Below are 14231 nucleotides of genomic sequence, written 5' to 3'. Positions count from 1 at the left end.
TTCATAAACATAAATATTGAAGCTGAACCTAGAAACTGTTCTTTCACATCCACATTGTAAACATGAGTTTATTTTCCTTTCTCATCTATATGGCCAGTAATGAGATAGTTCATTTTTGCTGATTTCTTAGCTGACAACATGCTGGACTTACACAGTGCATTTCATTGTGAATTTCTTTGAAAGTGAATTTCAGATTCACACCTTTGACATGTCTTTCAAAAGATTCAACTTTATTGGTTGTGGATTTACTGTTGAAAATCAGTGTGTAAAATCTTTGTACGTCTGAATTTCAAGATTATTATTCAAACTGCACATCTTCGGTCCCCGTAATACAAAGTTTGACTCCTCAAGTTTTGTTTTAATGAATGCTTTGCAATTAAAAAGTTCCTTGTTCCCCTTATCAATAACAGTAAGATTTTAAAAAGTAATGTCGTGCATCAGGCCCCTGTGATGAGTTTGAGAAACCAGAGTGAGTTTGTAAAATCTCTCATTATTTTGAGCCATTTAGTTTCCAGGTATTGTAAAAATTCTATTATTTGCTCACATCTAGTAAACTTTTAGAGTATAATCAATAAATTAATTTTTCACCCTACCGGTATTAGATATGTGATATTAATGAATACACTTGAAAGAAAATGATTTGGTCAAGAGTCATAAAATGGTCCCACCGAGATTTGAACTCGGATCATTGGATTCAAAGTCCAAAGTGCTAACCATTACACCATGGAACCTCCCATGTGAAAGGAGTGCAAACTGCTGCAGCAATGTGGAAATGTCAAAGTTTTTAATATTCTACTGTCAAAGAGAAACTGAATTGGATTGCTTTCCTATTCTGGTAAACTTTTGCATATTGAACTATGTTGGGGAAGGATGTTGCCCAAAAGACTCAAATAACGTTATAACTCTGTTGAACAGTGGTTTTTATGTGAGATAATATTTTTCAATGAAAGATAAGTTGCCCCCTGAGGCAAATCTCTTCTGTCAAAATGGAAAGCTCACCCTGGTACGGGAGGGTGGATGGTGTCGTGGTTAGCACTCTGGACTCTGAAAACAGGGATCTGAGTACAAATTTCAGTGGGACTTATCTGAACATTACAATTTTCTTTTCCATTCAGTTCTTAGAAGTTTTATTTGGAACAATATCACATTTACTTATAAACATGTAAAAATCAACCTGTACATATGTATCTCTGTATATATAGCTATATGTCTCTGTATATTTATAGGAACATATAAACATATAGATTATAAAAATAGATATAATTAGTGGAGGTGAAAATCATGAACAGTTGTTGCCTCTCAGCATTTGAAACATGAGTTTCTACTTCTTTCTCTTTTATATGTCCTGAAATTGAGATAGTCACTTTTTACTCATTATTGATCCAACAATACAGTTGATGTATACAAAGCATATCATATGATTTGTGAATAAAGTTCAAAAATGAGAATTTGATCAGTACCTGTCATGCCTCCGACCAAAAGCTTATATTTTACGATTGGAGATCAACTGTTGTAAATCAGCATGAAAAACATTTTCTTTTCACGATTTCCATACTAATATAAAACAACATTTTTACTAGCTGAATGAGATCATCATTTGGGTTCCTCTATGTTTGATTGAAGAAAACTTCCCATTCAAAATGTGCTATTTTCGCCTTATCAATAGCGGGAAAGCTTAAAAAAGTGAGGCTGTGAATCACCCGTCTGAAATGCGTTTGAGAAAATCAGGATATGATTTTATAATGGCTAACTACTTTGTGAAGAAATTTGATGTCAAAGTATTGTAAAGTTTGTATTGATGTAAGTTGTTCAAGCTGATGGACATTTTGAAAGCATTCAATAATTGACTCTTTCAACCTACTGGTGTTGGATTTGAGCTATCAATGAACAAAGATGAAGAAATGGAAAAGCTCAAGAGTAATAAAAAAAGTCCCTCCAAGGTTTCAAATCGGATCATTGGATGCAAAGTCCAAATTGCCAACCATTGCTCTATCGAGCCACCCATGCAGGAGACAGAGACATTGCTTCAGTAGTCTGGAAATGTAGACTGTTTTATTATGCTACAGGCAAAGATGAACATTGTGATATAACTTTTATATTCAGATAAACATTTGAATATTTAACACTTTTATAGAGAATATAGCTGAAAAGAATCAAATCACATTAAATCTATATCCACTATGACCATTCAAATGAGATATCTTTTTATCAATATAAGAGAAGGACATCACTGATGCGCTCTCTTTTGTCTCAATGGAAAAGGCACTCTTGTGTGAGAGGGTTCCATGGTGTAATGGTTAGCACTCTGGACTCTGAATCCAGCGATCCGAGTTCAAATCTCGGTGGGACCTACTACAATTATGAGATTCACTGTTTAACTCATTTTTTAGGATTTGGTCTAGAAAAAACCTAATATCAATGTTTTATACTGATGCGTATGAACGCATAAGTATGTATAGATGCATACATAGCTTTATCCATCTAGATAGCTGTTAGACAATATGAACATATCAATTATTCATAAACATAAATATTGAAGCTGAACCTAGAAACTGTTCTTTCACATCCACATTGTAAACATGAGTTTATTTTCCTTTCTCATCTATATGGCCAGTAATGAGATAGTTCATTTTTGCTGATTTCTTAGCTGACAACATGCTGGACTTACACAGTGCATTTCATTGTGAATTTCTTTGAAAGTGAATTTCAGATTCACACCTTTGACATGTCTTTCAAAAGATTCAACTTTATTGGTTGTGGATTTACTGTTGAAAATCAGTGTGTAAAATCTTTGTACGTCTGAATTTCAAGATTATTATTCAAACTGCACATCTTCGGTCCCCGTAATACAAAGTTTGACTCCTCAAGTTTTGTTTTAATGAATGCTTTGCAATTAAAAAGTTCCTTGTTCCCCTTATCAATAACAGTAAGATTTTAAAAAGTAATGTCGTGCATCAGGCCCCTGTGATGAGTTTGAGAAACCAGAGTGAGTTTGTAAAATCTCTCATTATTTTGAGCCATTTAGTTTCCAGGTATTGTAAAAATTCTATTATTTGCTCACATCTAGTAAACTTTTAGAGTATAATCAATAAATTAATTTTTCACCCTACCGGTATTAGATATGTGATATTAATGAATACACTTGAAAGAAAATGATTTGGTCAAGAGTCATAAAATGGTCCCACCGAGATTTGAACTCGGATCATTGGATTCAAAGTCCAAAGTGCTAACCATTACACCATGGAACCTCCCATGTGAAAGGAGTGCAAACTGCTGCAGCAATGTGGAAATGTCAAAGTTTTTAATATTCTACTGTCAAAGAGAAACTGAATTGGATTGCTTTCCTATTCTGGTAAACTTTTGCATATTGAACTATGTTGGGGAAGGATGTTGCCCAAAAGACTCAAATAACGTTATAACTCTGTTGAACAGTGGTTTTTATGTGAGATAATATTTTTCAATGAAAGATAAGTTGCCCCCTGAGGCAAATCTCTTCTGTCAAAATGGAAAGCTCACCCTGGTACGGGAGGGTGGATGGTGTCGTGGTTAGCACTCTGGACTCTGAAAACAGGGATCTGAGTACAAATTTCAGTGGGACTTATCTGAACATTACAATTTTCTTTTCCATTCAGTTCTTAGAAGTTTTATTTGGAACAATATCACATTTACTTATAAACATGTAAAAATCAACCTGTACATATGTATCTCTGTATATATAGCTATATGTCTCTGTATATTTATAGGAACATATAAACATATAGATTATAAAAATAAATATAATTAGTGGAGGTGAAAATCATGAACAGTTGTTGCCTCTCAGCATTTGAAACATGAGTTTCTACTTCTTTCTCTTTTATATGTCCTGAAATTGAGATAGTCACTTTTTACTCATTATTGATCCAACAATACAGTTGATGTATACAAAGCATATCATATGATTTGTGAATAAAGTTCAAAAATGAGAATTTGATCAGTACCTGTCATGCCTCCGACCAAAAGCTTATATTTTACGATTGGAGATCAACTGTTGTAAATCAGCATGAAAAAACATTTTCTTTTCACGATTTCCATACTAATATAAAACAACATTTTTACTAGCTGAATGAGATCATCATTTGGGTTCCTCTATGTTTGATTGAAGAAAACTTCTCATTCAAAATGTGCTATTTTCGCCTTATCAATAGCGGGAAAGCTTAAAAAAGTGAGGCTGTGAATCACCCGTCTGAAATGCGTTTGAGAAAATCAGGATATGATTTTATAATGGCTAACTACTTTGTGAAGAAATTTGATGTCAAAGTATTGTAAAGTTTGTATTGATGTAAGTTGTTCAAGCTGATGGACATTTTGAAAGCATTCAATAATTGACTCTTTCAACCTACTGGTGTTGGATTTGAGCTATCAATGAACAAAGATGAAGAAATGGAAAAGCTCAAGAGTAATAAAAAAAGTCCCTCCAAGGTTTCAAATCGGATCATTGGATGCAAAGTCCAAATTGCCAACCATTGCTCTATCGAGCCACCCATGCAGGAGACAGAGACATTGCTTCAGTAGTCTGGAAATGTAGACTGTTTTATTATGCTACAGGCAAAGATGAACATTGTGATATAACTTTTATATTCAGATAAACATTTGAATATTTAACACTTTTATAGAGAATATAGCTGAAAAGAATCAAATCACATTAAATCTATATCCACTATGACCATTCAAATGAGATATCTTTTTATCAATATAAGAGAAGGACATCACTGATGCGCTCTCTTTTGTCTCAATGGAAAAGGCACTCTTGTGTGAGAGGGTTCCATGGTGTAATGGTTAGCACTCTGGACTCTGAATCCAGCGATCCGAGTTCAAATCTCGGTGGGACCTACTACAATTATGAGATTCACTGTTTAACTCATTTTTTAGGATTTGGTCTAGAAAAAACCTAATATCAATGTTTTATACTGATGCGTATGAACGCATAAGTATGTATAGATGCATACATAGCTTTATCCATCTAGATAGCTGTTAGACAATATGAACATATCAATTATTCATAAACATAAATATTGAAGCTGAACCTAGAAACTGTTCTTTCACATCCACATTGTAAACATGAGTTTATTTTCCTTTCTCATCTATATGGCCAGTAATGAGATAGTTCATTTTTGCTGATTTCTTAGCTGACAACATTCTGGACTTACACAGTGCATTTCATTGTGAATTTCTTTGAAAGTGAATTTCAGATTCACACCTTTGACATGTCTTTCAAAAGATTCAACTTTATTGGTTGTGGATTTACTGTTGAAAATCAGTGTGTAAAATCTTTGTACGTCTGAATTTCAAGATTATTATTCAAACTACACATCTTCGGTCCCCGTAATACAAAGTTTGACTCCTCAAGTTTTGTTTTAATGAATGCTTTGCAATTAAAAAGTTCCTTGTTCCCCTTATCAATAACAGTAAGATTTTAAAAAGTAATGTCGTGCATCAGGCCCCTGTGATGAGTTTGAGAAACCAGAGTGAGTTTGTAAAATCTCTCATTATTTTGAGCCATTTAGTTTCCAGGTATTGTAAAAATTCTATTATTTGCTCACATCTAGTAAACTTTTAGAGTATAATCAATAAATTAATTTTTCACCCTACCGGTATTAGATATGTGATATTAATGAATACACTTGAAAGAAAATGATTTGGTCAAGAGTCATAAAATGGTCCCACCGAGATTTGAACTCGGATCATTGGATTCAAAGTCCAAAGTGCTAACCATTACACCATGGAACCTCCCATGTGAAAGGAGTGCAAACTGCTGCAGCAATGTGGAAATGTCAAAGTTTTTAATATTCTACTGTCAAAGAGAAACTGAATTGGATTGCTTTCCTATTCTGGTAAACTTTTGCATATTGAACTATGTTGGGGAAGGATGTTGCCCAAAAGACTCAAATAACGTTATAACTCTGTTGAACAGTGGTTTTTATGTGAGATAATATTTTTCAATGAAAGATAAGTTGCCCCCTGAGGCAAATCTCTTCTGTCAAAATGGAAAGCTCACCCTGGTACGGGAGGGTGGATGGTGTCGTGGTTAGCACTCTGGACTCTGAAAACAGGGATCTGAGTACAAATTTCAGTGGGACTTATCTGAACATTACAATTTTCTTTTCCATTCAGTTCTTAGAAGTTTTATTTGGAACAATATCACATTTACTTATAAACATGTAAAAATCAACCTGTACATATGTATCTCTGTATATATAGCTATATGTCTCTGTATATTTATAGGAACATATAAACATATAGATTATAAAAATAAATATAATTAGTGGAGGTGAAAATCATGAACAGTTGTTGCCTCTCAGCATTTGAAACATGAGTTTCTACTTCTTTCTCTTTTATATGTCCTGAAATTGAGATAGTCACTTTTTACTCATTATTGATCCAACAATACAGTTGATGTATACAAAGCATATCATATGATTTGTGAATAAAGTTCAAAAATGAGAATTTGATCAGTACCTGTCATGCCTCCGACCAAAAGCTTATATTTTACGATTGGAGATCAACTGTTGTAAATCAGCATGAAAAACATTTTCTTTTCACGATTTCCATACTAATATAAAACAACATTTTTACTAGCTGAATGAGATCATCATTTGGGTTCCTCTATGTTTGATTGAAGAAAACTTCTCATTCAAAATGTGCTATTTTCGCCTTATCAATAGCGGGAAAGCTTAAAAAAGTGAGGCTGTGAATCACCCGTCTGAAATGCGTTTGAGAAAATCAGGATATGATTTTATAATGGCTAACTACTTTGTGAAGAAATTTGATGTCAAAGTATTGTAAAGTTTGTATTGATGTAAGTTGTTCAAGCTGATGGACATTTTGAAAGCATTCAATAATTGACTCTTTCAACCTACTGGTGTTGGATTTGAGCTATCAATGAACAAAGATGAAGAAATGGAAAAGCTCAAGAGTAATAAAAAAAGTCCCTCCAAGGTTTCAAATCGGATCATTGGATGCAAAGTCCAAATTGCCAACCATTGCTCTATCGAGCCACCCATGCAGGAGACAGAGACATTGCTTCAGTAGTCTGGAAATGTAGACTGTTTTATTATGCTACAGGCAAAGATGAACATTGTGATATAACTTTTATATTCAGATAAACATTTGAATATTTAACACTTTTATAGAGAATATAGCTGAAAAGAATCAAATCACATTAAATCTATATCCACTATGACCATTCAAATGAGATATCTTTTTATCAATATAAGAGAAGGACATCACTGATGCGCTCTCTTTTGTCTCAATGGAAAAGGCACTCTTGTGTGAGAGGGTTCCATGGTGTAATGGTTAGCACTCTGGACTCTGAATCCAGCGATCCGAGTTCAAATCTCGGTGGGACCTACTACAATTATGAGATTCACTGTTTAACTCATTTTTTAGGATTTGGTCTAGAAAAAACCTAATATCAATGTTTTATACTGATGCGTATGAACGCATAAGTATGTATAGATGCATACATAGCTTTATCCATCTAGATAGCTGTTAGACAATATGAACATATCAATTATTCATAAACATAAATATTGAAGCTGAACCTAGAAACTGTTCTTTCACATCCACATTGTAAACATGAGTTTATTTTCCTTTCTCATCTATATGGCCAGTAATGAGATAGTTCATTTTTGCTGATTTCTTAGCTGACAACATGCTGGACTTACACAGTGCATTTCATTGTGAATTTCTTTGAAAGTGAATTTCAGATTCACACCTTTGACATGTCTTTCAAAAGATTCAACTTTATTGGTTGTGGATTTACTGTTGAAAATCAGTGTGTAAAATCTTTGTACGTCTGAATTTCAAGATTATTATTCAAACTGCACATCTTCGGTCCCCGTAATACAAAGTTTGACTCCTCAAGTTTTGTTTTAATGAATGCTTTGCAATTAAAAAGTTCCTTGTTCCCCTTATCAATAACAGTAAGATTTTAAAAAGTAATGTCGTGCATCAGGCCCCTGTGATGAGTTTGAGAAACCAGAGTGAGTTTGTAAAATCTCTCATTATTTTGAGCCATTTAGTTTCCAGGTATTGTAAAAATTCTATTATTTGCTCACATCTAGTAAACTTTTAGAGTATAATCAATAAATTAATTTTTCACCCTACCGGTATTAGATATGTGATATTAATGAATACACTTGAAAGAAAATGATTTGGTCAAGAGTCATAAAATGGTCCCACCGAGATTTGAACTCGGATCATTGGATTCAAAGTCCAAAGTGCTAACCATTACACCATGGAACCTCCCATGTGAAAGGAGTGCAAACTGCTGCAGCAATGTGGAAATGTCAAAGTTTTTAATATTCTACTGTCAAAGAGAAACTGAATTGGATTGCTTTCCTATTCTGGTAAACTTTTGCATATTGAACTATGTTGGGGAAGGATGTTGCCCAAAAGACTCAAATAACGTTATAACTCTGTTGAACAGTGGTTTTTATGTGAGATAATATTTTTCAATGAAAGATAAGTTGCCCCCTGAGGCAAATCTCTTCTGTCAAAATGGAAAGCTCACCCTGGTACGGGAGGGTGGATGGTGTCGTGGTTAGCACTCTGGACTCTGAAAACAGGGATCTGAGTACAAATTTCAGTGGGACTTATCTGAACATTACAATTTTCTTTTCCATTCAGTTCTTAGAAGTTTTATTTGGAACAATATCACATTTACTTATAAACATGTAAAAATCAACCTGTACATATGTATCTCTGTATATATAGCTATATGTCTCTGTATATTTATAGGAACATATAAACATATAGATTATAAAAATAAATATAATTAGTGGAGGTGAAAATCATGAACAGTTGTTGCCTCTCAGCATTTGAAACATGAGTTTCTACTTCTTTCTCTTTTATATGTCCTGAAATTGAGATAGTCACTTTTTACTCATTATTGATCCAACAATACAGTTGATGTATACAAAGCATATCATATGATTTGTGAATAAAGTTCAAAAATGAGAATTTGATCAGTACCTGTCATGCCTCCGACCAAAAGCTTATATTTTACGATTGGAGATCAACTGTTGTAAATCAGCATGAAAAACATTTTCTTTTCACGATTTCCATACTAATATAAAACAACATTTTTACTAGCTGAATGAGATCATCATTTGGGTTCCTCTATGTTTGATTGAAGAAAACTTCTCATTCAAAATGTGCTATTTTCGCCTTATCAATAGCGGGAAAGCTTAAAAAAGTGAGGCTGTGAATCACCCGTCTGAAATGCGTTTGAGAAAATCAGGATATGATTTTATAATGGCTAACTACTTTGTGAAGAAATTTGATGTCAAAGTATTGTAAAGTTTGTATTGATGTAAGTTGTTCAAGCTGATGGACATTTTGAAAGCATTCAATAATTGACTCTTTCAACCTACTGGTGTTGGATTTGAGCTATCAATGAACAAAGATGAAGAAATGGAAAAGCTCAAGAGTAATAAAAAAAGTCCCTCCAAGGTTTCAAATCGGATCATTGGATGCAAAGTCCAAATTGCCAACCATTGCTCTATCGAGCCACCCATGCAGGAGACAGAGACATTGCTTCAGTAGTCTGGAAATGTAGACTGTTTTATTATGCTACAGGCAAAGATGAACATTGTGATATAACTTTTATATTCAGATAAACATTTGAATATTTAACACTTTTATAGAGAATATAGCTGAAAAGAATCAAATCACATTAAATCTATATCCACTATGACCATTCAAATGAGATATCTTTTTATCAATATAAGAGAAGGACATCACTGATGCGCTCTCTTTTGTCTCAATGGAAAAGGCACTCTTGTGTGAGAGGGTTCCATGGTGTAATGGTTAGCACTCTGGACTCTGAATCCAGCGATCCGAGTTCAAATCTCGGTGGGACCTACTACAATTATGAGATTCACTGTTTAACTCATTTTTTAGGATTTGGTCTAGAAAAAACCTAATATCAATGTTTTATACTGATGCGTATGAACGCATAAGTATGTATAGATGCATACATAGCTTTATCCATCTAGATAGCTGTTAGACAATATGAACATATCAATTATTCATAAACATAAATATTGAAGCTGAACCTAGAAACTGTTCTTTCACATCCACATTGTAAACATGAGTTTATTTTCCTTTCTCATCTATATGGCCAGTAATGAGATAGTTCATTTTTGCTGATTTCTTAGCTGACAACATGCTGGACTTACACAGTGCATTTCATTGTGAATTTCTTTGAAAGTGAATTTCAGATTCACACCTTTGACATGTCTTTCAAAAGATTCAACTTTATTGGTTGTGGATTTACTGTTGAAAATCAGTGTGTAAAATCTTTGTACGTCTGAATTTCAAGATTATTATTCAAACTGCACATCTTCGGTCCCCGTAATACAAAGTTTGACTCCTCAAGTTTTGTTTTAATGAATGCTTTGCAATTAAAAAGTTCCTTGTTCCCCTTATCAATAACAGTAAGATTTTAAAAAGTAATGTCGTGCATCAGGCCCCTGTGATGAGTTTGAGAAACCAGAGTGAGTTTGTAAAATCTCTCATTATTTTGAGCCATTTAGTTTCCAGGTATTGTAAAAATTCTATTATTTGCTCACATCTAGTAAACTTTTAGAGTATAATCAATAAATTAATTTTTCACCCTACCGGTATTAGATATGTGATATTAATGAATACACTTGAAAGAAAATGATTTGGTCAAGAGTCATAAAATGGTCCCACCGAGATTTGAACTCGGATCATTGGATTCAAAGTCCAAAGTGCTAACCATTACACCATGGAACCTCCCATGTGAAAGGAGTGCAAACTGCTGCAGCAATGTGGAAATGTCAAAGTTTTTAATATTCTACTGTCAAAGAGAAACTGAATTGGATTGCTTTCCTATTCTGGTAAACTTTTGCATATTGAACTATGTTGGGGAAGGATGTTGCCCAAAAGACTCAAATAACGTTATAACTCTGTTGAACAGTGGTTTTTATGTGAGATAATATTTTTCAATGAAAGATAAGTTGCCCCCTGAGGCAAATCTCTTCTGTCAAAATGGAAAGCTCACCCTGGTACGGGAGGGTGGATGGTGTCGTGGTTAGCACTCTGGACTCTGAAAACAGGGATCTGAGTACAAATTTCAGTGGGACTTATCTGAACATTACAATTTTCTTTTCCATTCAGTTCTTAGAAGTTTTATTTGGAACAATATCACATTTACTTATAAACATGTAAAAATCAACCTGTACATATGTATCTCTGTATATATAGCTATATGTCTCTGTATATTTATAGGAACATATAAACATATAGATTATAAAAATAAATATAATTAGTGGAGGTGAAAATCATGAACAGTTGTTGCCTCTCAGCATTTGAAACATGAGTTTCTACTTCTTTCTCTTTTATATGTCCTGAAATTGAGATAGTCACTTTTTACTCATTATTGATCCAACAATACAGTTGATGTATACAAAGCATATCATATGATTTATGAATAAAGTTCAAAAATGAGAATTTGATCAGTACCTGTCATGCCTCCGAACAAAAGCTTATATTTTACGATTGGAGATCAACTGTTGTAAATCAGCATGAAAAACATTTTCTTTTCACGATTTCCATACTAATATAAAACAACATTTTTACTAGCTGAATGAGATCATCATTTGGGTTCCTCTATGTTTGATTGAAGAAAACTTCTCATTCAAAATGTGCTATTTTCGCCTTATCAATAGCGGGAAAGCTTAAAAAAGTGAGGCTGTGAATCACCCGTCTGAAATGCGTTTGAGAAAATCAGGATATGATTTTATAATGGCTAACTACTTTGTGAAGAAATTTGATGTCAAAGTATTGTAAAGTTTGTATTGATGTAAGTTGTTCAAGCTGATGGACATTTTGAAAGCATTCAATAATTGACTCTTTCAACCTACTGGTGTTGGATTTGAGCTATCAATGAACAAAGATGAAGAAATGGAAAAGCTCAAGAGTAATAAAAAAAGTCCCTCCAAGGTTTCAAATCGGATCATTGGATGCAAAGTCCAAATTGCCAACCATTGCTCTATCGAGCCACCCATGCAGGAGACAGAGACATTGCTTCAGTAGTCTGGAAATGTAGACTGTTTTATTATGCTACAGGCAAAGATGAACATTGTGATATAACTTTTATATTCAGATAAACATTTGAATATTTAACACTTTTATAGAGAATATAGCTGAAAAGAATCAAATCACATTAAATCTATATCCACTATGACCATTCAAATGAGATATCTTTTTATCAATATAAGAGAAGGACATCACTGATGCGCTCTCTTTTGTCTCAATGGAAAAGGCACTCTTGTGTGAGAGGGTTCCATGGTGTAATGGTTAGCACTCTGGACTCTGAATCCAGCGATCCGAGTTCAAATCTCGGTGGGACCTACTACAATTATGAGATTCACTGTTTAACTCATTTTTTAGGATTTGGTCTAGAAAAAACCTAATATCAATGTTTTATACTGATGCGTATGAACGCATAAGTATGTATAGATGCATACATAGCTTTATCCATCTAGATAGCTGTTAGACAATATGAACATATCAATTATTCATAAACATAAATATTGAAGCTGAACCTAGAAACTGTTCTTTCACATCCACATTGTAAACATGAGTTTATTTTCCTTTCTCATCTATATGGCCAGTAATGAGATAGTTCATTTTTGCTGATTTCTTAGCTGACAACATGCTGGACTTACACAGTGCATTTCATTGTGAATTTCTTTGAAAGTGAATTTCAGATTCACACCTTTGACATGTCTTTCAAAAGATTCAACTTTATTGGTTGTGGATTTACTGTTGAAAATCAGTGTGTAAAATCTTTGTACGTCTGAATTTCAAGATTATTATTCAAACTGCACATCTTCGGTCCCCGTAATACAAAGTTTGACTCCTCAAGTTTTGTTTTAATGAATGCTTTGCAATTAAAAAGTTCCTTGTTCCCCTTATCAATAACAGTAAGATTTTAAAAAGTAATGTCGTGCATCAGGCCCCTGTGATGAGTTTGAGAAACCAGAGTGAGTTTGTAAAATCTCTCATTATTTTGAGCCATTTAGTTTCCAGGTATTGTAAAAATTCTATTATTTGCTCACATCTAGTAAACTTTTAGAGTATAATCAATAAATTAATTTTTCACCCTACCGGTATTAGATATGTGATATTAATGAATACACTTGAAAGAAAATGATTTGGTCAAGAGTCATAAAATGGTCCCACCGAGATTTGAACTCGGATCATTGGATTCAAAGTCCAAAGTGCTAACCATTACACCATGGAACCTCCCATGTGAAAGGAGTGCAAACTGCTGCAGCAATGTGGAAATGTCAAAGTTTTTAATATTCTACTGTCAAAGAGAAACTGAATTGGATTGCTTTCCTATTCTGGTAAACTTTTGCATATTGAACTATGTTGGGGAAGGATGTTGCCCAAAAGACTCAAATAACGTTATAACTCTGTTGAACAGTGGTTTTTATGTGAGATAATATTTTTCAATGAAAGATAAGTTGCCCCCTGAGGCAAATCTCTTCTGTCAAAATGGAAAGCTCACCCTGGTACGGGAGGGTGGATGGTGTCGTGGTTAGCACTCTGGACTCTGAAAACAGGGATCTGAGTACAAATTTCAGTGGGACTTATCTGAACATTACAATTTTCTTTTCCATTCAGTTCTTAGAAGTTTTATTTGGAACAATATCACATTTACTTATAAACATGTAAAAATCAACCTGTACATATGTATCTCTGTATATATAGCTATTCAGTGAAAAAACCATAGGTTTCACACATGTTATAGTTAGCTGGACATTTTACTCGTAAAAAACCAATGAAATTGCCCCGTTATAGTTAGTTCAGCTAACTATAACTCGCGCGCCCGCAATGCACTGCTGATGACGTCACATATTACATCACTCATGACATGGTCAGTGACATCACTCATGACATCACTGATGACATCTCAAATGACATCACTGATGACATCACTGATGACATCATCCAGTGAATGTGTGTTTTTCTGAAAATTAAATATGTTTTATATATGTATATCTCAAGGTTGATAGAAGAATAAATGGGTATATTACTGTCTAAATGGATGATTTCTTTTTGAAAAATTGATTGTGTAACTGACTGATTAAGTGTATCATAGTGAATACATGGCTTAGTGAGTAATATTTAAATATGTAAATATCTGTATCATT

At 33.7% G+C, this 14231-nt stretch overlaps 11 non-coding genes across 11 annotated transcripts; 5 read left to right on the top strand and 6 right to left on the bottom strand.

Moving 5' to 3' along the window:
• Positions 1 to 659: 659 nt before the first annotated feature.
• TRNAQ-UUG (transfer RNA glutamine (anticodon UUG)) lies at positions 660 to 731 on the bottom strand. Its single transcript has one exon. It is a non-coding gene; the product is annotated as a tRNA-Gln (tRNA).
• Positions 732 to 2279: 1548 nt separating this feature from the next.
• Positions 2280 to 2351, top strand: TRNAQ-CUG (transfer RNA glutamine (anticodon CUG)). Its single transcript has one exon. It is a non-coding gene; the product is annotated as a tRNA-Gln (tRNA).
• An 825-nt stretch (positions 2352 to 3176) lies between these two features.
• TRNAQ-UUG (transfer RNA glutamine (anticodon UUG)) lies at positions 3177 to 3248 on the bottom strand. The gene has a single exon. It is a non-coding gene; the product is annotated as a tRNA-Gln (tRNA).
• A 1549-nt stretch (positions 3249 to 4797) lies between these two features.
• On the top strand, positions 4798 to 4869 carry TRNAQ-CUG (transfer RNA glutamine (anticodon CUG)). Its single transcript has one exon. It is a non-coding gene; the product is annotated as a tRNA-Gln (tRNA).
• An 825-nt stretch (positions 4870 to 5694) lies between these two features.
• Positions 5695 to 5766, bottom strand: TRNAQ-UUG (transfer RNA glutamine (anticodon UUG)). The gene has a single exon. It is a non-coding gene; the product is annotated as a tRNA-Gln (tRNA).
• Positions 5767 to 7314: 1548 nt separating this feature from the next.
• Positions 7315 to 7386, top strand: TRNAQ-CUG (transfer RNA glutamine (anticodon CUG)). Its single transcript has one exon. It is a non-coding gene; the product is annotated as a tRNA-Gln (tRNA).
• Positions 7387 to 8211: 825 nt separating this feature from the next.
• Positions 8212 to 8283, bottom strand: TRNAQ-UUG (transfer RNA glutamine (anticodon UUG)). Its single transcript has one exon. It is a non-coding gene; the product is annotated as a tRNA-Gln (tRNA).
• Positions 8284 to 9831: 1548 nt separating this feature from the next.
• TRNAQ-CUG (transfer RNA glutamine (anticodon CUG)) lies at positions 9832 to 9903 on the top strand. Its single transcript has one exon. It is a non-coding gene; the product is annotated as a tRNA-Gln (tRNA).
• An 825-nt stretch (positions 9904 to 10728) lies between these two features.
• Positions 10729 to 10800, bottom strand: TRNAQ-UUG (transfer RNA glutamine (anticodon UUG)). The gene has a single exon. It is a non-coding gene; the product is annotated as a tRNA-Gln (tRNA).
• Positions 10801 to 12348: 1548 nt separating this feature from the next.
• Positions 12349 to 12420, top strand: TRNAQ-CUG (transfer RNA glutamine (anticodon CUG)). Its single transcript has one exon. It is a non-coding gene; the product is annotated as a tRNA-Gln (tRNA).
• An 825-nt stretch (positions 12421 to 13245) lies between these two features.
• On the bottom strand, positions 13246 to 13317 carry TRNAQ-UUG (transfer RNA glutamine (anticodon UUG)). Its single transcript has one exon. It is a non-coding gene; the product is annotated as a tRNA-Gln (tRNA).
• Between the last annotated feature and the right edge of the window lie 914 nt (positions 13318 to 14231).

Source organism: Triturus cristatus, chromosome 5_2 (assembly GCF_964204655.1).
Source record: "Triturus cristatus chromosome 5_2, aTriCri1.1, whole genome shotgun sequence".
Classification (NCBI taxonomy): Eukaryota; Metazoa; Chordata; class Amphibia; order Caudata; family Salamandridae; genus Triturus; species Triturus cristatus.
This window is presented reverse-complemented; position numbering and strand designations above follow the sequence as displayed.